The 24,464-nt window shown below is 37.5% G+C and overlaps 1 protein-coding gene, 1 non-coding gene and 1 pseudogene across 4 annotated transcripts in view; 2 read left to right on the top strand and 1 right to left on the bottom strand.

The window, feature by feature from the left end:
- Positions 1-24,464, top strand: part of Zbtb5 (zinc finger and BTB domain containing 5) — a 32,887-nt gene that overhangs the window by 2,887 nt on the left and 5,536 nt on the right. The gene's annotated exons all lie outside the window — the stretch shown is intronic.
- LOC120889849 (adaptin ear-binding coat-associated protein 1 pseudogene) lies at positions 3,216-5,519 on the bottom strand (annotated as a pseudogene).
- On the top strand, positions 17,101-17,235 carry LOC120890152 (small nucleolar RNA SNORA70). The gene has a single exon (XR_005734400.1). It is a non-coding gene; the product is annotated as a small nucleolar RNA SNORA70 (small nucleolar RNA).

Genomic DNA, 24,464 nt, shown 5'->3' with positions numbered 1-24,464 from the left:
TCTTTTTCTTTCTTTTTTTTTTTTTGGTGGGAGGTACTGAGGAGTGGTCTACCAGTGAGCTATATCCCAAACCCTTTTTATTTATTTATTATTTTGAGACAGGTCCCACTAAATTGCCCAAACTGGCCTTGAACTTGTGAACCTCCTGTCTCAGCCTCCTGAGGCAGTAGCTGGCATTACAGGTATATGCCCTTGTGCCCCCCCACCCATTTCCAACTCTTGTATTTAAAATGATTAGGATGAATTACTCCATCTTTTTTTCCTGCACATAATATTGTTAACATGATGTAATTGATTTTCAGTACTCTTAATTTGTCAGTTTTAGTTTAAAATTCCCTCAGTCATCTTCCTCTAAAAATATAAGGCTTTTACCTTTGTAGTCCTGTTTTTGTCTCTACTATGAAGAGAATATGAGGAAGGAGGACAAGAAAAAGAAAAACCATTGTTTGGGGGTTCAGATGTGTCAGGAATCCAGAAATGCTATAAAAATCTAAACACATGTAGTCACATACATTGTATCTAATTAATTAATTTTTTGGGGGGGTACCAGGGATTGAACTCAAGGACACTCCGCCACTGAGCTACATCTCCAGTCCTATTTTGTATTTTATTTAGAGACAAGATCTCACTTGAGTTGCTAGTGCCTTGCTTTTGCCGAGGTTGGCTTTGAACTCACTATCCTCCTGCTCCAGCCTCCCAAGCCACTGGGATTACCCATTGTGCCCAGCTGTTGTATTTTATTTTGAATAGATGGTCCAGTGTCATTTACTAAACACTATTGATTAATTTTTTTTTTTAGTTGTAGATGAACATAATACCTTTATTTATTTTTACGTGGTGCTGAGGATCAAACCCAATGCCTCACGTGTGCTAGGCAAGCTCTCTACCACTGAGCAACAAATCTAGCACAACACTATTGATTTGATAAATGATTCAGAAGTGAAGGGATATGCTGCTTTTGAAAAGTAAACTTGGTCAAAAAAAAAGGATTAAATCCATTTTTTAAATCTTTTCTACTAGTAAGGCACAAGTGATAATTGTCTCCAATACGCTGGCATGGTTTTCTTCTTAATAAAAATTTAGCTGTTTGTTTTTAAATTAAGAAATAAGTTTCTTGATCTGTCAGGGGTGAAAAACATTGAACACTATTTTGTTTAATTGCTGAAACGGTTTCAAAAGGGGTAACTGGAAGGGTGGCAGGAAACTTTTTTTTTAAAGAGAGAGTGATAGAGGAGAGAGAGAGAGAGAGAATTTTTAATATTTATTTTTTAGTTATCGGCAGACACAACATCTTTGTTGGTATGTGGTGCTGAGGATCGAACCCGGGCCGCACGCATGCCAGGTGAGCGCGCTATCGCTTGAGCCAGATCCCCAGCCCAGGAAACTTTTTTTTTTAATATTTATTTTTTTAGTTGTGGTTGGACACAATACCTTTATTTTTCATGTGGAGCTGAGGATTGAACCCAGGGCCTCGCATGTGCCAGGCGAGTGCTTTACCACTGAGCCACAATTCCAGCCCAGGAAACATTTTCTAAGTAAGAGGGAGAATACATTTAGGTTATTTGTATTTAATTTTTATTTTTTATAACTTAATTAATTAATTAATTTATATGTGGTGCTGAGGATCGAACCCAGGGCCTTGCACTTGTGAGGCAAGCACTCTACCGCTGAGCCATAACCCCAGCTCCACATTTAGATTTTTTTTACATGGAGATTCAAATGTAGTCTTATATTTAATATGCAGCTAAAAGGAGTTATTAATGGTGGGTTTCTATAGACTTTGGGGGCGGTTTGTTCATTTTGTTTTGTTTTTTGTTTTTCTCTTCTTTCTGTCAGGGATTGAACCCAGGGGTGCTTAACCACTGAGCGAAATCTCCAATCTGTTTATTTTTACTATTGAGATAGGGTCTTACTAAGTTGCTGAGGGTTAACACTGAACTTGTGATCCTCCTACTTCAGGCCTTCCTCCCCAGTTTCATGTGCCACTGTGCCTGGCTGTTTGGAAGTTTAAATGTAGTGTTTTCACACTGTCCTATAACTGACTGCCTTGGGTATGCTGGTCTTTCAGTCAGCACTCTATTGGTAGACCAAAATTTTCCTCTTTTAACAGGTAACCTTGCTGCGAGAAAGGTATTCTATTACCCTCTCCTTCTCCCCAAAGATATAATTGCTGATTTTTGTTGGCACCAGCCTGGTAAAATGTAAGGTTGGAGAGGAACCAAGGCAAGGGGCAGTGGGGCAGAGTTCATCCTGCATCCTCCTTACCTTCCAAACTGAGATCTGTTGGCAGTGATGAAGGCTTAGCAGTGTGGTCTGTGGTGGTAGCCTGTGGCATTAGCAATAAGAGAGAATTTGGGTAAAAGAAGGGAAAGTCAGAAAATTCCCCTGCACCTCTTCCAGAATCCTTGCTCTAATTTTCACTCTCTTGTTTGTCATTTTACACACCTCTCTTTCATTCTCACGTTCAGTCCTTGATTCTGACTCTGCTTTCTAGCTCTGTTCTTTTACTCCAGTTCCCTAATCCTCATGGCTGCATACTGTCTCTTCTCTGAGTGTTCTTTCATCAGCCACCTGGCCCATATTTTGTTAGGGTTATTCCCATTACTGCAGAGTGAGAATTTGTAGTCAAACCTGGGTTCTTATCTCTTCTTCATTTATTGTAATAATGTTGGTCCTGGGTGTAGGTAAACGGTCATCCCTAAGAGATAATATGTGTGAAGTACTCTAGAACCTGACTCTTGGTAGGTATTCAGCCCTCCCATTCTCTTTTTTAATCATCCAGCTAATAGAAACACAAAGTGCTAGTACAGTATTACCAACATGGCACAGGGACTTTGACAGTGAAACTTGTAACAGGTTGAAGGGATACTTGTGAGTGACCCACATAACACAAGGGAATTATACGTGGTGAATTCATCCTGTATTTTTGAAGAATCAGGTTCCATATACATGAATTTTTCCATATATGTGAAACTTACATCAGTGGTTTTCAAACTTTTTGGCCTTAGAATTCCTTTATACCTAAAAATCAAATTGAGAAAAATTTTTTCCTTTTTCCATATTTTTAATTACCATTATTGCACCAATACAGCATATGAAGATATATATATATATATATGTATATATATATATGTAAAACGTGGATACTGAATGAGAGTTAAGTACTTTAAGTATATATATATATATATATATATATATATATATATATATCTTCATTTTCAATTTTGCAGCAATTCAAATACATAATATATTATCATCTTGAGAATACAAGGAACACAACATGGAGGAAGATTAAGAAAATAGGTTCCCAATAGTTAGTCACTACAGACTTTCTTTTTAGTGTTTTCTATTGGAATTTTTAAATGTCCTGCCATGGCTCTGTAAGAATAGAGCTGCCTAGAAAGGAAGGCAATGGGGCTGGGGATGTGGCTCAAGCAGTAGGGCGGTCGCCTGGCATGCGTGCGGCCCGGGTTCAATCCTCAGCATCACATACAAACAAAGATGTTGTGCCCGCCGATAACTGAAAAATAAATATTAAAATTCTCTCTCTCTCTCTACTTCTCTCTACCTCTCTCTCTTTAAAAACAAAAAAAAAAAAAAAAAAAAGAAAGGAAGGCAATGAAAATAGGGACCCAAAGTTAGAAAGAGGTTAAGAGTAAAATCTAGGAGAAACAATATACTTTGAAAGTAAACATAAGGATCCCTCTTTATCCAGAATCTACATATCCAAATAGATGCTAAGGGAAGAAATTATATCCTCCCATTTAATTCTCAAAATTGCCTATTTACAAGCAAAATAGGTAGTGGCAATTTATCTGAGGAGGTGAACTGTCTTCACAGCATTATAAAAGGAATGGCAGGGCAGAGGGAAAGGAAAGTGATGGGAGAGCAACTTGCTTTTAAGATACCATAGCTGGTGGGTATCAAAGTCTAAGACAAAACCAGTTATGAGTAAAGCTTTGACTCTCCCAACTTCCTTCAAAAATGACAATGTATGTAATAGCAGCTTTCTATTGAAGAGTGAGATGGATTGAAAAAGAAATATTTAAGGAAAGGGGTCAGAAACCCAGGCAGTAAGGCAGCGTGGGTACTGACTGAGAGTTAAGTACTTTCAACCTCTCTATTCTACAGATCAGGTTAAAAAACACAAATAAAGAAAATAAAGGGGTGAATATAAATTAATGCTGTGTTTCAAATGCAGCAATGAGATGGAGCTACAAGAAATTAAACACTTCTGTAGACTATAACTTGGAAAGCACAACCCCTTCAACTTCTTCCTTCATCCCAGAAACATCGAAAGATGTCAAAGAACCACTATTCATTAAACACAACTGTAGTGGTGCTACCAATATAATCCTCTTATCATAGGAAAAGACGTGTAAACACAAGAGAGTGGTGGGGCTGCACCTAGCATTGGGTATTTATTGAAAAGGACAAGCCTGAAGGAGGCTATGCAGAAGAGACCCAGGACACCCAATTTTCTCCAAACCTACCCTTATCAAAATTCTGAATTTGTAAATACTGAGGTTAGCCTGTTCATTTTTAGAATCTGGGGTTAGTGGAAAAGAACGTTTCAAGGCTTTGTCTCCCCTGAACTTGTTCAATGGGGTTCACAAAGAGGCACACAAGGATCATGAAATGATTCTGAAATAAATTCAAGAATTTAAAAGATGGAACCAGATGCTGTAGCCCACACCTGTTATCCCAGCAGCTAGGGAGGCTGAGACAGGAGGATCTCGAGTTCAAAGCCAGCCTCAGCAAAAGCAAGGCACTAAGCAACTCAGTAAGACCCTGTCTCTACATAAAATACAAAATAGGGCTAGGGATGTAGGTCAATGGTCTAGTGCTCCTGAGTTCGATCTCCGGTGCCCCCCCTTTTCTAAAAAAAGATAGAGAAAAAATGTACAGATTAGAGGTCATTTTTCTTCTTTTGAGGGGAAATGACCTAGCTCCTGCAGTCCCTGGTCTTAGAAGCACCTCCTTTCTTAGTTGGAAAGTTCCCAATACTCAACTTGATAGTCTCTCCTTCCCTGAAGCCTATATCCAACTTGAAACGATTATCCATTTCCTGAGATTCTTTGGAAATCTCAGATTCCTGCTTTACCCACTTGAAGTGATCTTGCAAGGAGACATAAAAGTCAAAGGCATTTCCCCAATCTGTGAATCCAGTGCCACTTTGCCCATCCTGGATCCAAATTTCGAAGTAGTGGCTAGAATCTCTCACTGTCTCCACAGCAATACCAGGATAGTGTTCTACTAGTACTTGAGTAAAGGGCTCTCCTGAAACTTTGTCTTTGAGTTTGATAATAGGCAGTCTTCCCTTTCCGAAGTAATTTGGAGAGGACCAGTCCAGTTAGGTTGGTCTAATTTCCAGTCAGTTGCCCTGTAACCATGGTTGTAGGCTCAGGCAGAATCTGATAGACACTGACATCTGGCTTTACACACAGCACAGATTCATACTCCAACTTGGTTGCAATCTTGGCTCCGCTCTGAGAAAAAAACTTTAAGTATTCATTGAAAGTAACCCATTATATGTGAATATAAATAACATTTTAATGAAAAAAAACCTAGTAAAGCAAATTGCATTTTTTATTTTTTGGTACTAGGGATTGAACTCGAGGGCACTCAATCACTGAGCAACATTCCCAGCCCTATTTTCTATTTTATTTAGAAAAAGAGTCTCACTGAGTTGCTTAGGGCCTCGCCATTACTGAGGCTGGCTTTGAACTCATAATCCTCCTGAGCCGCTGGGATTATAGGTGTGTGCCACTGTGCCTAGCTAAAATTTATTTATTATTTTTAAAATTTTTTATATTTATTTTTTAGTTGTAGTTGGACACAATATCTTTGTTTTATTTATTTATTTTTATATAATTATTTATTTTTATATAATTAATGGGTGCTGAGGATTGAACCCAGGGCATTGCACACACTAGGCAAGCGCTCTACCGCTGAGCCACAACCCCCAGCCCTAAAATTTATGCCCTAAAATTTATTTTTATAATTTATAGATTTATGGAAATATTGTGAAGATAGTACAGAGAGTTCCCCCTATACCCATACCCAGTTTCCCTATTTTTAACATCTTACATTACTGTGGTACATTTGTTATAAATAATAAAACCCTTATTGATACATTGTTGTTAACTGGGGTCCATTCTTTATTAAAATTTCCTTAATTTTTACCCACTATCTTTTTTTCTGTTCTAGTGCCTCATCAAGGATAGTATGTTACTTTGTCATCTTGTTTCTTTAAGCTTCCCTTGGGGTGACAATTTCTCTTACTTTCTTTTTTTTATTTTATGTGTGTGTGGTCTAGGGAATTGAACCCAGGTATGCTCTATCACTGAGCTACATTCCTAGCCCCTCTTTTTTTTTTTAAGTTTTATTTTGTTTATTTATTTTTATGTGGTGCTGAGGATCAAACCCAGTGCCTCAGGTATGCGAGACAAATGCCCTGCCACTGAGCTACAACCCCAGCCCCCCTCCTTTCTTTTTTTGAGGCTGGCCTTGAACTCGTAATCTTTCTGTCTCAGCCTCCCAAGTTGCTGGGATTATAGGCCTGACAGTTTCCTCATTTTTTATTAGTTTGATAAAATACTGGACAAATATTTGGTGGACTGTTCCTCAGTTGGGATTTGTCTGATGTTTTTCTTATGAATAGACTGGGGTTATGGGGAGTGGGGAATACAGAGGTAAAATGTCACTGTCATCATATCAACATGTGATATATACTATCAACATACCTTACTTATCACCCTTATTCACCTGGCTAAGATAATATTAGATTTCTCCACACTGAAGTTCCTTTTTCCTTCTCTTTCCATGCTGTACTCAGGAAGCAAGCCAAAGCATCTTTATAAAATGTTTGGAATTCTTCTGCATGGGAAATTTGTCTCCTTTTCATGTACTTATATATTTAATCAATATTTGTATTAGTATGGACCCATAGATATTTATTTTATTATCTAGATTATAATTCAGTACTGTTTCATTTATTTATTTTTGGCCATGGTGGGGATCTTTCTCCTATTGGCTTCTCCCTTTCACATATTGACATTCTTTTATTTGTTTGCTTTTAAGCACTTTCTTAATTTCTGGCACTACATACAAGATGCTGTAGGTTTATTTTGTGTATTTCCTGTCCATTTCTACCATCAACCATTTCTCCAAGAAGCCCAGACTTTTTATTGTAGGATAATATTTGAAACCAAGGACTGGACACTAGGAATGCTCAGAGTAATGTTATTTTTTTTTTTTTACAAATAATTTTAATGTCTAGCTTAATAGAAGACTTCTAGGTTCTCATATCTGCTCCTACAGTTACTTTATAATAATATAATCTTTTGATTAAAGTATACCAGGAAAATCCAGGATCACAAACATAGGCACTTGAAAAAGGGAGTAGTATTATAATTACTTTCTCAGGTAAGTTTGGATGTCCTTTTGAATAAACTCCAGAAGTAATATTTTCTTTTCTTTTTTTTTTTTGAGGGAGGCAGTACCAGGGATTGGACTCAGAAATACTTAACCACTGAGCTACATCCCCAGCCCTTTTTTATTTTTTATTTTGAGACAAGGTCTCATCAAGTTATGCAGGGCCTCACCAAATTGCTGAAGCTGGCTTTGAACTCATGATCTTCCTGCCTCACCCTCCCCAGCCTCTAGGATTACATATGGGCACCACCAAGCCTGGCTCCACAAATGGTATTTTCTTAAGTGCTTAGTTGCAACATGGTATCTAAAACCATATCTATGAATTTTCATATTGATATTTATTTATTTACTTATTTAATTACTTACTTACTTCTTTTTGAGTACTGGGAATTGAACCACTTTACTATGAGCTACATCCCCTGAGCTACACCCACAACCCATTTTCCCTTTTTATTTTGAGACGAGATCTCACTAAATTGCTTAGAGCCTTACTAAATTGCTGAGGCTGGCCTTGAATTTAGGATCCTCCGGCCTCACTGGGATTATAGGCATATACCACACTATGTATCACTACACCTGGCTCATATTGTTATATTAAAATACATTAATGTCTTACACTTCTAATGAACTTTTTAAAATCCATACTTGTATTAATATTGTTACACTTCTATTATCATTTCACTGAATTACTTAGATCTTGCAAATATTGGCACATCTATCATACAGTATTAAAAAGACCTATCACCAGTGATCTCACAAGTATTTGAGCATTGGGAAGCTATCAAACACATGTAAATTTTATAAAATTCTGATTTTCACTTGAAAGCTCAAATTTTATCATTAGCAATAAAGACAAGTTGTTTTCCTTTAAGTGATAAATTTACTTAATTCACTTTCAAGAAAAGTATCTACCAAATATTTGTGTCTGAATAATCATAGTTTACCCTTGCTTCTTTCAGATAAGAATGTCATTCTATGAGAAAAGCAATTAGTTCAGCTCATAACTCAAAAATTGCACAAGTGCTTTTCCTTGAGGCAGTATTGTATTTCAGAATGAGCACAACTACTTTGGGTATACATCACATATTATTTAAGAAGATGTACTTGAGAATTGAGACTTAGTAATAATAGTGTAGAGAGGATAAGACTAGATTGCCAATGGAGTCATTGTTGTAGTACTGGCTGTGTTCAGCACAGACATTAGAGACCAGCATTCCAGTCAGGTTATTCTGATACCTTAGCTCAAGCTAGGATATCTGACCTTCTCATCAGTTCTATGATCAGACCAGTAGACTTTCATTCTTTTCCTTTCCCCCACAACAACCCAGTACTGAGGATTGAATCCAGGGGTGCTTTACCACTGAGCTGTTTGATACAGAGTCTTGCAAAATAATTGCAAAATAACTGAGGCTGGTCTCCAATGTGTTATCTTCCTGTCTCAGCTTCCTGAATTACTGGGATCACAGGCATGTATCATTACACCTGAGACAGTAAATACCTTTATGTTTAATTTAACTAAGATCAGTTCTGCTGCTGCAGTCAAGAACCCTGCTAATTCTGTGATTATTAAAATTTGTGGCAAGCCTGGAGCATCTTTTAGTGCCAGAGATAAGAAAGTGGCCAGTTGAAGTGGCGCATGCCTGTAATCCCAGTGACCTGGGAGGCTGAGGCAGGAGGATCACAAGTTCTAGATCAACTTCAGCAACTTAGTGAGACCTAAGTAACTTAGTGAGACCTTGTCTCAAAATAAAATATAAAAAGGGCCAGGAATGTAGCTCAATGGTAAAGCACCCTTGGGTTCAATCCCTGATACCAAAAAAAAAAAAAAAAGAATATATTTTGTGAAATGAAAATAGTGTATCATCACAATATAAATGTAGGAACAGATATATCCCAGGGGTCTTCTATTAAACTAGACATTAAGAAGAGTTGTTTAAAAACATCAAAAACAGGGCCTCTCTGAATATTCCTAGTGCCCAGAGCTTGGTTTCAAATACCATTTGAAAGTGATGGTAGTCTTTAGTTCACAATTAGGTGCCTCATAGTTAACCTTTCTGATGACTTGTGGTAATTAAAATTAGTAATCATTAACATTACTGAATGCTCATTACTGAATGAACATTCACTATCTAGTGACTTTCTAGCCTTACCTACTTTCCAGCCAAACTAGACACATTGCTTCCCCCTCACCAAATATCCTTCCAATTTTTATCTGTGTCTAGAATGTACTTTACATCTCATTTTTTCTAAATCCAAATGAAGACCTAGCTCTATTTTCAGTGTCACTGTAAAACTGGAGATAACCTTTGCCTTTGCCAAACCACTGATTACATTTCACCTGTTATCCTTAATGCTTTCTACTTCATAATAGGGTTATTTGTGTATGTGTTATTTCTGCTAATCACTTGTGCTTCTTATTACTGTGTGGTACAAATCTGTGATCCACAGGACTTAACCTTGAACATAAGTAAGTACTTAAAAACATTAGATGGATGAATTTTTATATACTAATTACATGAGTAACTTTATGGGCTGTTAAGATCTGGAGGGCTGCATAACCCCTCCATGATGTGGTGCCAAGCTGTGGAACCTCTTTTCTCCTTAGTAAGTAAGCTCTTTTTTTTTTTTTTTGCTACTTCCAGTTATCTCAGGTAAGCAGCTACTCCTTGCCCTCGCTATAGAGTTGCTATTATTGCTCACCATAAACCAGGCAATGAGAAAAACTTGAATTTTGTTTATTTAAAACAAAAGGTGGTAAAGACTTGAGGGATTTCCTGTGAGAAAATCTTCCACACGTGGGCTTTAGTTTTTACTTTGGATATTTTGAGACTTTTTCTTCCTGGTTTTTGACTGATTTTAGAATAGTTTAGATTAAAGTTATATTTCATCTATATTTATCCAAAATTTACCAACCTTTTTATCAGTCATTAGAGGGAAGAGAAAACAGTCCTCAATAAACTGTTTTAATGAAAAAAGCATTTTGAATCTGCACTAGAAATGTAAGTAGAGCACTGATACCTTTTCTCACTCAAACTGAGTTATGAAGTTTTAGGTCAGTTTATCCACTGGGATTTTGAACTAGAAAACAAGGTGGCAATGTGATGCTAAAGGCTTCCAGCCCTAGCCTGCCTTTGTCTCTTGTGCTCACTGGTAAATCACTGAGGGATTCCTGTTTTATAGACTTAGTCTGTCCAGTTTCTTGAAACATTCTTGACAGAAAACTGGAGAGACAATGACATTAATCATGCTATCGGATCTGGTATCTGGGAATAAACCTCGACACGTTTGTGTACCCCTAGTCCCAGCCTTCCTCTACTTCCACTTTGTTGGTAAAATCAGAGCAGTGGATCTATGTTATAAGACTCCTCTGAGACTGACGTGGAGCCCTGTCAAAAATCCTAGCCTAGGGCTGGGGTTGTAGCTCAGTGGTAGAGTACTTGCCTTGCATGCATGAGGCACTGACTGTGTTTGATCCTCAGCACCACAGAAAAATAAAATAAAGATATTGAGTCCACCTAAAACTGTCTAAATAAATATTAAAACAAAACCCCAGCCTAGGGTGGCTCATACTTGAAATCCTAGCAACTTGGGAGGCTGAGACCCCAATTTCAAAGCGAGTCTCAGCAACTTAGTTGTTAAGCAACTTAGCAAGATGCTGTCTCAGAATAAAAAGGCTGGAGATGTGACTCAGTGGTTAAGTGCCCTTTGGGGTTCAATCTCCAGTACCATAAAAACAAACAACAACAAAACCCCCAACTAGACTAGAATGGGTAGGAAGCAGTTGTCCCTAAAGACAGAGTAGACCAAAAGATGTGTGTGTCCTTTGAAGATAGTATCTGAATATTGATTTGTGGGGAAATGGTTAATAAGTTTCACATTATTCAAGTTACTTATTGCAATGTAACAAATCACCTCAAAACTTCATGGCTTGGGCTGGGGATGTGGCTCAGTGGTAGCGCGCTCGCCTGGCATGCGTACGGTCCGGGTTCGATCCTCAGCACCACAAAGAAAGAAAGATGTTGTGTCCGCCGATAACTAAAAAATAAAATATTAAAATTCTCTCTCTCTCTCTCTCTCTCTCTCTCTCTCTCTCTCTCTCTCTCTCTCTCTCTCTCTCTCTCTCTCCCCCTCTCTCTTTAAAAAAAAAACTTCATGGCTTAAAACAACAAAAATCATTTATTATTTCTAAGAATGCTGGGGGTTGACTGAACTCAGTGAGATGATTCTCTCTTGGAACCTGTCATGTGGGACTTTGCTTAGATTGTGCTCTCTGACATTTATTTTCATCTACATCTCCTCTATAAAATGTAAAAACAAATTCTCTTATTTATTATTATTATTTTATTTTAAAATATTTTTGGTATAAGGGATAGAACCCAAGGGCACTTAACCACTGAGCCACATTCCCAGCCCTTTTTATTTTTTAATTTTGAGACAGGGTCTCATTAGGTTACTTACCACCTTCCTGTGTTGCTGAGGCTGGCTCCAAATCTGCAATCCTCCTGCCTCAGCCTCCTAAGCAACTGGAATTATAGGCGTGTGTGTACCACCACGCCTAGCAGAAAAGTTCTCTTTAGTTATTTTTCTGGTACAGTTGTATCTAGATTGGAGACACTGAATGTTAAGAATTTCTTAGAATGTTAAGTGCTTCCTGTAGGTAGCAACTTTGCAGGTCCTGGTAGGGTGGTAGATGATGTGTGAGTATGAATATATTTTTCTTTATAAATTAAGTATATTATAGAAAAGCATGTGGTATGTCAATGTATAAAACAAATAGTTTTAAATATGCTGTTAACTGGCTTTTCTACTAAGACATAAATGAATAGATATAGATATATAGAGATATATAGATACAGATATATATATATATATATATATATATATATATATATATATATTTTTTTTAATCTGGATAAGGACCCAGGTCTTTCCTAAGTTGCCCAGGCTGACCTCAGAACTTGTGGTCCTCCTGCTTTAGCCTTCCTAATACAGAGTAGTAAGTTTTATATGTCCCAAACTAGCAGGATTTTAAAAATAGCCCTTCTAGATCCCAAAAGGTTATAGACTATTTATTTAGATTTTTCTGGGCAATATTATTTAAACCTATATTTGACTATGTGGCAGAGACCCAACAAACCTGGTGCTGTAGTTTGGATATGGTTTAAGTGTGTTCTGCAAAGATTCAGTGTTGGAAACTTGGTCCCTAGTGTGATAATAAGAGGTGGTGGGACTTTTAAGAGGTGGAGCACAGTAGGAGATCATTTCTGGCCCCTCCCTGCTTTCTGCTCCCAGTATGAGCTCTTCCTTCTGCAAGCTCCTGCCATTGCTGTGCCATCCAGCATGAGGTGATATAGCTAGGAGGGCTCTTATCAGAACCAGCACCACACTGTTTGAACTTTCAGCCTTGAAAAATGTGAGCTAAATAAACTTACTTTCTTTTTTTTTAATATTTATTTTTTAGTTGGACACAATATCTTTATTTATTTATTTTTATGTGGTGCTGAGGATCCAACCCAGGACCTCGCACATGGTAGGCGAGTGCACTACAGCTGAGCCACAACCCAGCCCCAAACTTACTTTCTTTATAAATTACCTAGCTTCAGATATTTCATGATAATAATGGGAAATGGACTAACATACTAGGTTAAGGTAAAAGGGGAATTCATTGCCTCATTAAACACTAAGTCCTACAGTGACATTAACTTCAGTCATGGCTACATCCCAGGGTCTTAATATCATCAGGACATGATCTTCAGCTACTGCTTTCTTTTGTGTTTGCTTCATTCAAAGATAGAAAAAAAAATGGCCACCCTCGATCCTAGATTTAAATCTCCCCCATAGTTTGTGATCTAGGTGAAAACAGATCTCTTTCTTGAGAGTACTAGCTAAAATCTCCAGGGTAGACTGTAATTGGCTTGGCTTGGGTCACTCTGAAAGAATCATAGTAATCAATGGGAATGGGTAGTAAGTTGTTCATCCTCCCTGGACATCTGTCCACTCTTAAACTTAGAGGCTTGGGGCCTTATTTAAGAATGAGTAGGAAGTGATTTTCTCCAAAGCCATAGTAGACAGACCAAAAGATGTGTGTGTCCTTTGAAGATAGTATTTGAATGTTGATCCATGGGGAAAAAATATTAACTTTCATATTATTCAGGGTATTTATTGCTGTGTAACAAATCACCTCAGAACTTCTTGGCTTTAAACAACAAAAATTGCTTATAATCTCTAAGAATTCTAGGGTTGACTGGATTGGCAAGGTGATTCTCTCTTAGTCTGTCATGTGGTTATAATCAAACAGTGGCTGGGATTGAAATCATCTTGAAAGAACTGAGGTTAACTCCAGCTGGGCTTTCTCAAAGACAGCATGTGGCTGGGTTCCAAGAATAAGCTAAAAAGATGAGGCAAAAATTGTGTCCCCTTTTATGGCAGTGATCACAAGTCACATGGTGTAACTTTTGCCATAGTCGGAGACTATGCCTGACTTTAAGGGGAGACGATATATCCCATATCTGTCTATCCCTCCACAGTTATTATTGCCTTACTGGGGATTGAACCCATATACCCCCCATACCTCCATGAGAACAGCATCAATGTCACATTGTAAGAAAGTATACAGAATGGGAGATCTTAATGTTACCTTGGCAAATAGAATATGCTACACATGTTGCCTTATTTCAGATGACTAGTTTTTGTAAAAAAAAAGAAAGAAAGAAAGAAAAAGAAATATAAATTAAGCTATGCTATATGCTAGTTCTTGGGTTGTCCTTATGTTGACGAGATTGTTTTGTTGCCTCATATCATATAGTATCACTTTTTAGCTCTCTGCCATTGGTTCTCCCTTCTTCATTGCCTTTTTGGTTTTTGCTAATTAATTGTATTGACTCCTCAATGCATAGTTTTATTAGTTGGTTAAGGTAGTAACCAGCATACATATGTAAAAACAGAAAGGCCCTTCTTCCTTGCTCCCCTAGCACAGTAAGCAGGGTGGTGAGTCTATAAGTTCACCCTGTAGGAGCTCTCCCTGGAACTTTGAATCTTTTTTTAAAAATTATTTATTTATTTATTTATTTTATTAGTTGCTCAAGACAATACAATGATCTTGACATATCATACAGGAACTTTGAATCTTAAACAGATGATGTCATTACTTAAAGAAGTGTTGGAGGCCATTTATTATAGGGATAGTACTTTAAGGAGATTCATGGGGCTCTTGGGACTGTGGGTTTTGTGTTCTAGTCTTTTCAGAATTCCTTTGGCTGCTGTTCATTTCTGAGTCTGGTTCTTCAGCTTTCTAACTAAATCTTTGAGTCCTCAGAGATCCTTCTAATTATCATTCAAGAAAGCCAGAGTTGGGTTCTGTTGATTATAAGCCTTAACTGACAGATTATCATAACTACAGCTAGCTGTATTTTATACCTAAATAGATTTCTTTCTTGTGATGTGTGATATTGCCAGAAAGCTTAATTGAAAAAAGTGATACTTATTTTGTTAATGATTTTTGTTAAAGCAATATTTACTAACTTTTAGCAGTGGGCCTCTTAACAACAGTGGTATCTTAGAATCAAAAGAATTAAGAATTATTTGTTGTTGTTGTTGTTGTTGTTGTTGGAATTGAGATTTCTTATTCACAGAATGGTTATGAGATGGGCTTGGAGATTGGGAATGCAAAATATATTATGTAACATATATTTACTATTGGACTATAGCATCTATTGATCCATATGATTACATATCACTTTATTCTTCAGTAGCACCAAATGTGCATTACAGATACTGTTGGGATCTGGCCAGATACCTATTCTGTGCACTCCTCCTACAGCTTCTCTGAACTTTTGCCTCTAATAGCTTATATCTGTGGCTCTTTCAAGGACTTCCTTTGGGTGACTAGCTTCAACTACTGTAAGGGCTTGGCAGTTTACCATCCCCCTGAGAAGTCTCTTGGCTGTTGACTGACTGCTGCAGGGCTATGAAAGACCAGTTCCTTTGCCTTGAATAAGCTCAAATTTAGAGGCATTTTTAAATACTCCAGAGCTCCCTTGTTAGATCAGGCTAAAGCTAGATTTTGTCTGAAATTATACCCTTGCTTGGCTGCTATTTCTTCCTTCTCTTGCTCCTCCCTCCCAGTTTCTCCTGGGAGAACCTCTTGATATCACTTGGGCTTGAATCCTTCTCTCACAGTCTACTTCTGGGGAATCTAAACTAAAATAGCATGAATCATAAGCCTTCCTCATATTCATAATCTTTGGAAACACTTTTGGGAACGTGGTAATACACTGCTATTTCCAACGCATTCTTAGAATATTGACTTTTGGCACTTTGGGATGGCCAAAACATATATTAAAAATGACACTAGTGCATTAGCTGCATTTCTCATTTGGTTTAACTCATGGCTCCCTTTTTACCTTATTGAATTATGCTGGTGTTACTAGATGTTTAATAGCTTATCTTAAAAGTCAGTCATTGCAGTCACAGCAGTGGATTGTCCCTCACTATGCATGGATCCTTATTGCTCCATTCAGAAAAATTGGTCAATATTAATTATTTAATTGCATTGTCTGGTAGGTTATACAGTCACTGTTTATTTCAGTATTGCATCATGAGAAGCTTTTTATCCTAAAATGGTTTCAATAATAAAAGATTTTTCTTTTCCATAGCATTTGATAGATATTTTCATTTAGAGGGCTGGGGATGTGGCCCCGTGGTGAAGTTCTTGCTTAGCATGTATGAGGCTCTGGTTTTGACCCCCAGCTTCACCACAAAAAAGTGTGTGGGAGTGGATTTTCATATAGAACTATTTGGTACTGATGTGTGTTTTTTTTTTGGGGGGGGGCATCATTTGACAGCTTTTTCTAATTGTTGGAGTTGTTATAGTCTGTTTAGGTTCTTTTTGTTTTTTTTCCCCAAACCAGAGGTATATGTAGTTTGCTGAGGCATATGTAGTTTACTTAAAGAGTCAGGTTCTACAAGATTTGTTAAGACAAAACACCAGGTTTACTTATTCTTCCTGCTTCTAATGCTTTTTGTTGTTGTTATTTTTTTCTTCATGACTTATCACTTTCAACTCTTAGCTAATTCTTTGGGTATTAAATATGCATGTTAAATAATATGCATGGAGCTAATTCTTAATTTTTTAATTTAGGCAGTATTTATTGAGTGATCCTTGGTTACAGATGAGACTTTTGTTCTTGACAAATTTGATTTCTCCTTTTAAGTTCTGTGTGTGTGTGTAGTGGGGGGGTGCTGGGGATTGAACCCAGGGCCTTGTGCATGCAAGGCAAGCACCCTACTAACTGAGCTACGTCCCCAGCCCTCTCCTTTTAATTCTGACAGTTTTTCTGTATACATTTTAATGAACATCCTTCATTCCTCCATCTTTCCAATATAGTTAGAGATTTTACTGATCAGCTGTTCTCTAAGTATGGACCAGGGACCCTTGTCTTACTCCCACCCAGACTTTTTCAAGGGATCTGTAAGGTCGGAACTTTTCATAGTAATAATTTAACTTTACTTTTTAAAACAATGTACAAAGGAGTTTTCCAGAGACATTTTCCAGAGGCATGTAATGTGTGATCTGACTGCAGAAGCAAATATGAGAATCCAGTTGTCTTCTGTTGATGCAAAATGCAAAACCATGTCATTCATTTTTTTAAAAATATTTCTCATCTGCAGCTAATTAAGCCGACTGGGTTCCTTTACTTGTGGTGGCCCAGTGTGCAATGGCTGCAAACAGTAATCTCCTCGGTAGTGTATGCAGCCTGTTTCTCAAATGGGTTGCCCTAAGGGACCTTGGAGACAGCACTTTGAATAGATGTTCATATTTCTGATCTCATGGTGTCCCTCATCTAGGCTCCAAACAGGTATGTGAGGTGCCTTTGGGAAACCCCAGGGAACAGTGGCCAAGGTTCACATTGGCCAAGTCATCATGTCCATCCACACCAAGCTATAGAACAAGGAACATGTGATTGAGGCCCTACGCAGGGCCAAGTTCAAGTTCCCTGTCCGCCAGATGATCCACATCTCAAAGAAGTGGGGCTTTACCAAATTTAATGCTGATGAATTTGAAGACATGGTGACTGAGAAGCAGCTCATTCCTGATGGCTGTGGGGTCAAATATATCCCCAATCGTGGTCCCCTGGACAAGTGGCGATCCCTGCATTCATGAGGGCTTCTAGTGTGCTGTCTGCTTCTCGGTCACACACACACCAATATATCCTGTATGGTATCCCAAAAAAAAAAAAAAAAAAAAAAATATATATATATATATATATTCTTTTCAGTTGTCAATGGACCTTTATTTTATTTATATGTGATGCTGAGAATCAAACCCAGTGCTAGGCAAGTGCTCTACCACTGAGCCACAACCCCAGCCCTCAATTCATTTTTTTGAAAATAATTATTTTTTTGTGAAATGTTGACATATAAATTTTTAAAAAATTATTGTTATGATGTCACTTTATTAAGCACTTATTAGGAAACCAGTGTAATTGTTCATTACTAAAAATAGGCAAACAATTTTTAAAAATCACTTCTCTATTCCCTAGAGTTTTGTCCCTATTCTGTTTAAAATTCACTCTATTTCTTAGCACACCCCAGGCAGAGTAATAGTCAGGGCTTAATAAAAGACTAGTTGAAAATTTTTACATTGCCTGCACATCTACACAGTATAAAAATCAACTCTTCTGTCCTTTTCTTGTTTTGATTCCTTCACTTCTGGAATAATCACCTCTTACCCAGTAAAACTAGGCATTTCCAAAGTCACCTGCACATTATATATGCTTGGAGGAGCTCTAGTTTTCAGAGGGATATTATAGTGTGTGTGTATCATTTGCAGCTGCCCAGAATCTTTTGAAAATCTTTCATTCGGGGTTACATTTGGTTAGCCTGCAAATTGTGAGTCCCTGTTTCCTAAGGTAGAATCATAGTTACTATAGTACACTATAAGAACTAGATTCCCTTGGTTCTGCATATATATCTGAGTGGAGTTGGGATGCAGATGTGAGCCATGGACAGTATTGAGCATTTAAACTACTCTGTTCAAAACTGTAACCATTTAAATTAATTAAAATTAATGGAAATAAAAAGTTCAGCTCCTTTGTCTCACTAGCTACATTCAAGAGGTCAGTAGCCATGTAACTAGTATACAGCATAACAACAGAACATTTCTATCATCATAAAAGCTCTATTGGACATTTCTGGTCTAGAAGGCAACAATGGCAGGTACTCTTCTGAATAGTAAGCTAGAGCAAGGGACTTGCAAAGAAACATGTGATAGAATGGACAGTGGCAGTAGTGCTTTCTCTAGAATGGTTCCTGGATGTCTTTGGGTATTCCTTTCTGGCTTTGGGGCATCCAAGTATAGTTTTCATGTCCTTTTAGAGATTTTGTGATTGTCCTAATATCTAATCACAAATCTCTTTCTGTTTAAATTAACTTAAGTTCATTGTAACTTAATTGAGAATTCTGATTTATACTGAGATGCTTTCTGACACACTTGATATTGTAGAGGAACAGTTGAATAATCTAATTGGTGCAATTTTTTTGGCTCTGATTAACTTTGATCTTGGTGGATTTGATTTTCTTGCCAATCCAAACGATCATAAATTTAATGATTATATTGGGATGAAAGTAGGTGGCTATTGAAGAAAACTTAGTTTGGAGTATCTCCAAAAGGATGATTTTACACGGATGTAAGTAAAAGACAGGTGTCTTTTCAAGTTTTGATCATCTCTTATTATCATTCAGAACTTCCAGAGCCCCTGGAGAGCAGGAATCTTGAATATTCTTTATTGCCCTAAAGATGACCTGCTAACAAGGCATAACAGGAGTCCCTGGCAGCCCTAAAGTATTTTGAGAAGAGCCTGGAGGAACATTTGTTGATCTCAAGAATTATATGGAGGTTTTAGTGTAGGGCTTAAGGAAAGTTAAGAGATTATATGCACTGTTTACCCATCTTCTTATATTACTTAAACTTCTGTCTTTATTGGGGTCATTTTAGCTACCTCAGTAGCCTCTTCTCAAAAGTCTCTGGGCCTTTGGACAATTCCCTCAAAGTGCTGCTTCTGTGACCATAATTTCTTTTTGCTATTTATGCTTGTTCTATAGAAAGTAGGGACTGAATATTTTAGTGGATGACCTTTTGGGGAAAAGGGAGGTGGTTTCTTCTTATACTCAAGATTTAATTGACATATTAAAAGTAAGCTATTTTTTTCTCATAACTTCTCTTTGTTGCAAAAGAAAAACATTGAAAAAAATGTTACATTCTTTAAAATTAAAATTTTGGGTTGAAATGCTGTTTAGTTGGGAAGTAGAAAATCTTACCTGGCAGGGTTGTTTTGAAGATTGTAAATAAAAAGTACTTAGCTTAATAACTCAGGAATGTAGAGGACTTGAGTAACTGAACTATCTTTTATTATTACTTCCACCACTTACCTCCAATACTGTCACCCAGACTGCTGCTGCGACATTGCCAACTCTGTTCTCTCTAGGAGAGAAACAATAAGCTGAATGTCTGCTGCTTTTCTGATGGGGCCCAGTTTTACATGATCTCTAGTTTCTTAGTGCAACTCTGGGGCTTGTACAGCTTCTGCAACAACTCCCTGTTTCAAACCAGAATGTTTCTCCCTTGTTATTGCTACAAAGTGGTCACTTTTTGAATTTGGCACTTACTAGTATATGAGTTTACTTTGGAAGGTAGAGGCTACCAGACCTGTGAGCTGTAATTACATTTTTATTTAATCTCCTCAAAATCTTGAGCTCTTGGTCCCTGAGTGAGTTGGGCAGGGGTCCAGTATAGTATCTGCTGCTGCCCACCACTGTTGGCTCTTTACTGTCAGCAGGAAATCTTGGCAAAGCAAGTAGGTATGTGGCAGTGGCTGCCTCCTTGTCTATCTGCTCTCCCACATCTGATAGTAAACAGCAGACATCTTCATTGGGAAAGTGTGTTCGGGTGATATATTTTGTTGTTGAAAAGTCATCAAAAGTTAAAAAAAAAAAAGTAAAAGAATATGGTCAACATGTGGCTACTGCTTGGATACATCATTCCAATTTTTATTTCTAGGTATAATGCCAGCAAAATGGCATAGTATTCTCAGTTGCCATAGTAGACCCTTGGTTTTGGTGAATTTAGAGTTTTCCATTTCATTTATTTCCCAGGATCCTGAACAACTTTGGCCTGAACAAGTGGTTGAGCCTGGTAAGCTGCGTATACATGTTGGCCTCTACCTCTAGCAATTTTTGTGAAATACTGTAATAGCATTTGTGAATTTGGAGATTTACAAAAATATCAGGGTATATAGCTTTAGAATGTTAGGATCTAAGCCGGGTGCTATGATACATGCCTGTAATCCCAGCAATTCAGGAGTCTGAGGCAGGAGGATCACAAGTTCAAAGCTAATCTCAGCAATTTAGACTCTCAGCAACTTAACAAGAGAGTCTTTCTTAAAATAAAAAGGAAAAGTTCTGGGAATATAACTTAGTGGTTAAATACCCTGGGTTCAATCCCCAGTGCCAAAAAAATAAAAAATATCGGGGCTGGGGATGTGGCTCAAGCGGTAGCGCGCTCGCCTAGCGTGCGTGCGGCCCGGGTTGGATCCTCAGTACCACATACAAACGAAGATGTTGTGTCCGCCAAGAACTAAGAAAAAGTAAATAAATATTTAAAAAATTCTCTCTCTCTGTCCCCCTCTCTCTCTCTCTCTTTAAATAAATAAATAAATAAATAAATAAATAAATAAATAATAGTTAAGAATCTACCATGTTTTTAAAAATTTAATCATAGTTCCATAAGGCTTATCGTTATTTTTTTTAATTGCTGCCTTTTCTTCCATGTCTCCTACCCCACTTCCCATGCGAATTTGCCTCCCCTTACTCCTAATATCCCATGTTATGACTATGTAAATCTTGTCTACAAATGAACCACTTGGTATGCTACAACTAAACAACCTCTTATTTTTCCTGGGGCTAATCATTGCCTCATTAAAAAATTTTCTTGTTTCTTTAAGAATGCTTTTTTTTTTTTTAAGAGAGAGTGGGCAGAGAGAGAGAGAGAGAGAGAATTTTTTAAATATTTATTTATTTATTTTTTAGTTTTCGGCGGACACAACATCTTTGTTTGTATGTGTGCTGAGGATCGAACCCGGGCTGCACGCATGCCAGGCGAGCGTGCTACCGCTTGAGCCACATCCCCAGCCCTAAGAATGTATTTTTACACTTTGATGAAACTGCTAAAGGCTTCCCATTCCCATACACATCAGGTGATCTATCCATTCCTTTTTTTAAAAAAAACCCTTAGAGATTTTCTTCATGGCTACTCCTTCTTCCTATTCTAATCTGAACTGGTTGTTCTTGGCCCACTGCCTAGTTGTCATCTCAAGCTTTATCACCATCTAAAATTCTCTTTGCCTGTCTTCTGTGGTGGGTATTCTGTTTTCTGTGTTGTTCCTTGATCTTTCCCTGATTTATTCTCAACTTTACGGCTTTAGAAGCTTCTTGAGACAGAAGATGAGGGAAGTAAAACCTTGCATTCAGTTCTTGCTTGTCTGAAAATGCCTTGGTTTACCCTCATAATTGATTGGTAGGATGTGGAATTCTAAATTAGAAATAATTTTCTTGGAGAATTTTGAAGGAAATATCTTCCAGTTTTCAACATTGCTTTGAAGAAGCCTAAATGTCAATTTTATTCCTGATTCTTTGTCACCTGCTCCCAACTCAGGATCTTTAAATCTCAGATATTGTAAAATATCGTGGTAATGAGCCTGGTGTAGTCATTTTGTTTCTTCATTTATATTGTTGAGCACTTAGGGGCTCATTTAGTCGTCATAAGAAAATTCTTTGGTTCTAAAATTTGTTCTGATATTTCTTAAATTATTTTTCTCCTCTTTTTCTGTCTTTTGTCTTTCTTATAGTCAGAGTTGGACCTCATTAATTAATTCTTTTTTAAAAAATCCATTCACTTTTATTTCTCCTTTGTTATGTCTTTGAGAGTTCCTCAATCATTCTCTTTCAGCTCTTCCATTAACTTTTTGAAAAAACTTTTCATGCTGGGCATGGTGGTACACGTCTATAATCCCAGTGGATCTGGAAGAGGATTACAGGTTCGAAGCCAGCCTCAGTAACTTAGCAAAACCCTGTCTCAAAATAAAAAATAAAAGAGGGCTAGGGATGTGGCTCAGTGGGTTATGCATCTTTGGGTTCAACACACACAACTTTTGCTATTTTTAATTTCTTCTTTTAAAAAAATTTAAAAGTACATTATTTCTTTCTCTCTGATGATGTTAATTATAGGTGTTTTCCCCACTGAGTCTTCTTTGCTTTTTCTTGCATTGCTTCTGTCTCTTCCAAATGCTTCCCTGTCCCCATTTATTTGCTGCTTTGTCTTTGTTTTTTCTTCCCCTCCTAAATGTTCATGTTTAAGAGTGAAGCACTGACTATGATTGGAAGCCAAGTAGGGACAGATGGGCTTCATAATGTGGAAACTAGATGGAGTCCCAATTGTTGTATCGGAGGGGCTTCCAAATATCAGGTTCTCCAGAGAAGAATCTCCAGGCTACTTCTTGGGAGGTATGAGTCTGGCTTCTAAAGTCTTCTAGCTGAAGAGGTCAGAGGCTATCCCATCATTTGAATGCAAACTTTAATTTAAAACTTTAGCTTTCAGTGTAGTGCTGATTCAGCCTCAGTGGTCACTTAGTGCCCTGAGTACAGGTTCAATTCCTCAGGCCCTGCAGGAGACTGGAATGCTTACTTTCCCCAACAGGCCACCACTGCGAGAGGCAAGAGCCCCTTCCTTGTCTCCTGTTGTTCCCCTATCATAGCACTTGTAATTCTTTATATTAGAGTTGCCTGTTTCCCTTAAGGAACTGAATCCGATCATTTTCTATTAACTTAGGTGCATTAGCTATTTAGTCTCCATATTTGTGTCCTGAGGCTTAGCCATGTTCAGCCAAATCCCATCCCAGAAGCCACAGATTGATTCTCTGGAGAGGGTAAAACAGCTTTTAGCTCTGTGGCTTCTTCAGCTGAAGAGCCTGTGGGCAGAAGGCACCAAGGAATGCCTTTTGAGAGTTACTGGCCTGGTATTTTAACCACATAATAAGAGATTACCCCAAGTCAAGGGTAGGGGACTTGGAACCAGCAGTCACAAAGTTCCTAGGAGATGTAGTAGTTTCTCAGATGAAAATAGGAAGTTCTTATTTCTAATGAATCCAGAAGATAAAAACATACAGACATTTAATGTCTTCTTTTTAAATTTTTTAGTTACAGATGGATACAATACCTTCATTTTATTATTTTTTTAATGTGGTGCCCAGGATCGAACCCAGTGCCTCAGGCATGCTAGGCAAGCAGCACTCTACCACTGAGCCACAACCCCAGCCTGACATTTAATGCTTCTAAACACAGCATTGGAAAGCTAGAGAGATATATGTGATATTTTAAGTAGTCAAAACAGTGAGTTTAGTACAAACTCTGTAGTTCAAAGTAGACTCTGAAAAACTGGCTTTGGACCAAGATTGTTTATCTTGTTTTCCTTTCCCATTTGTTTTTTAAATTTATGTATAGGTTTATTGGGCTTTCTTGAGTTATAATGTATATACCATAAAATTGCTTATTGTAACAAATATACATATTTTAGTACATTTTTAGTTGTATACCTGTGACCATAATTAGAACATTCTGTCATACCTACCCCTAAATCCCTCTTTCCATTTGTATTCATTTCTTAATCCTGTCATCTACTGTCTCTGAAGATTTATCTTTTCTATGCCCATGGGATTTTTTTAAATTGAGTAGACTTTCAGCCACGCCTCCTTCTTCATCTCACATTTACTTTCCTTCTCCTGGCACCTAAGCCACTTGTTTCTGAGCCTTTGGGGAGAGGGATTTATATATGTCAGGTTGTTTTATCTACTGCCAGTTTAAGAGCATTTGGGGTATGCAAAGACTGTATTCATTCACTTGTTTCCCAGCTTCCAAAATGCCATTGATGTCTTTTCTCCCTTTGATTTTTCTAGGGTTTATACCTTTATTTATCT

Source organism: Ictidomys tridecemlineatus, chromosome 4 (genome assembly GCF_052094955.1).
Source record: "Ictidomys tridecemlineatus isolate mIctTri1 chromosome 4, mIctTri1.hap1, whole genome shotgun sequence".
NCBI classification, from domain to species: Eukaryota; Metazoa; Chordata; class Mammalia; order Rodentia; family Sciuridae; genus Ictidomys; species Ictidomys tridecemlineatus.
This window is presented reverse-complemented; position numbering and strand designations above follow the sequence as displayed.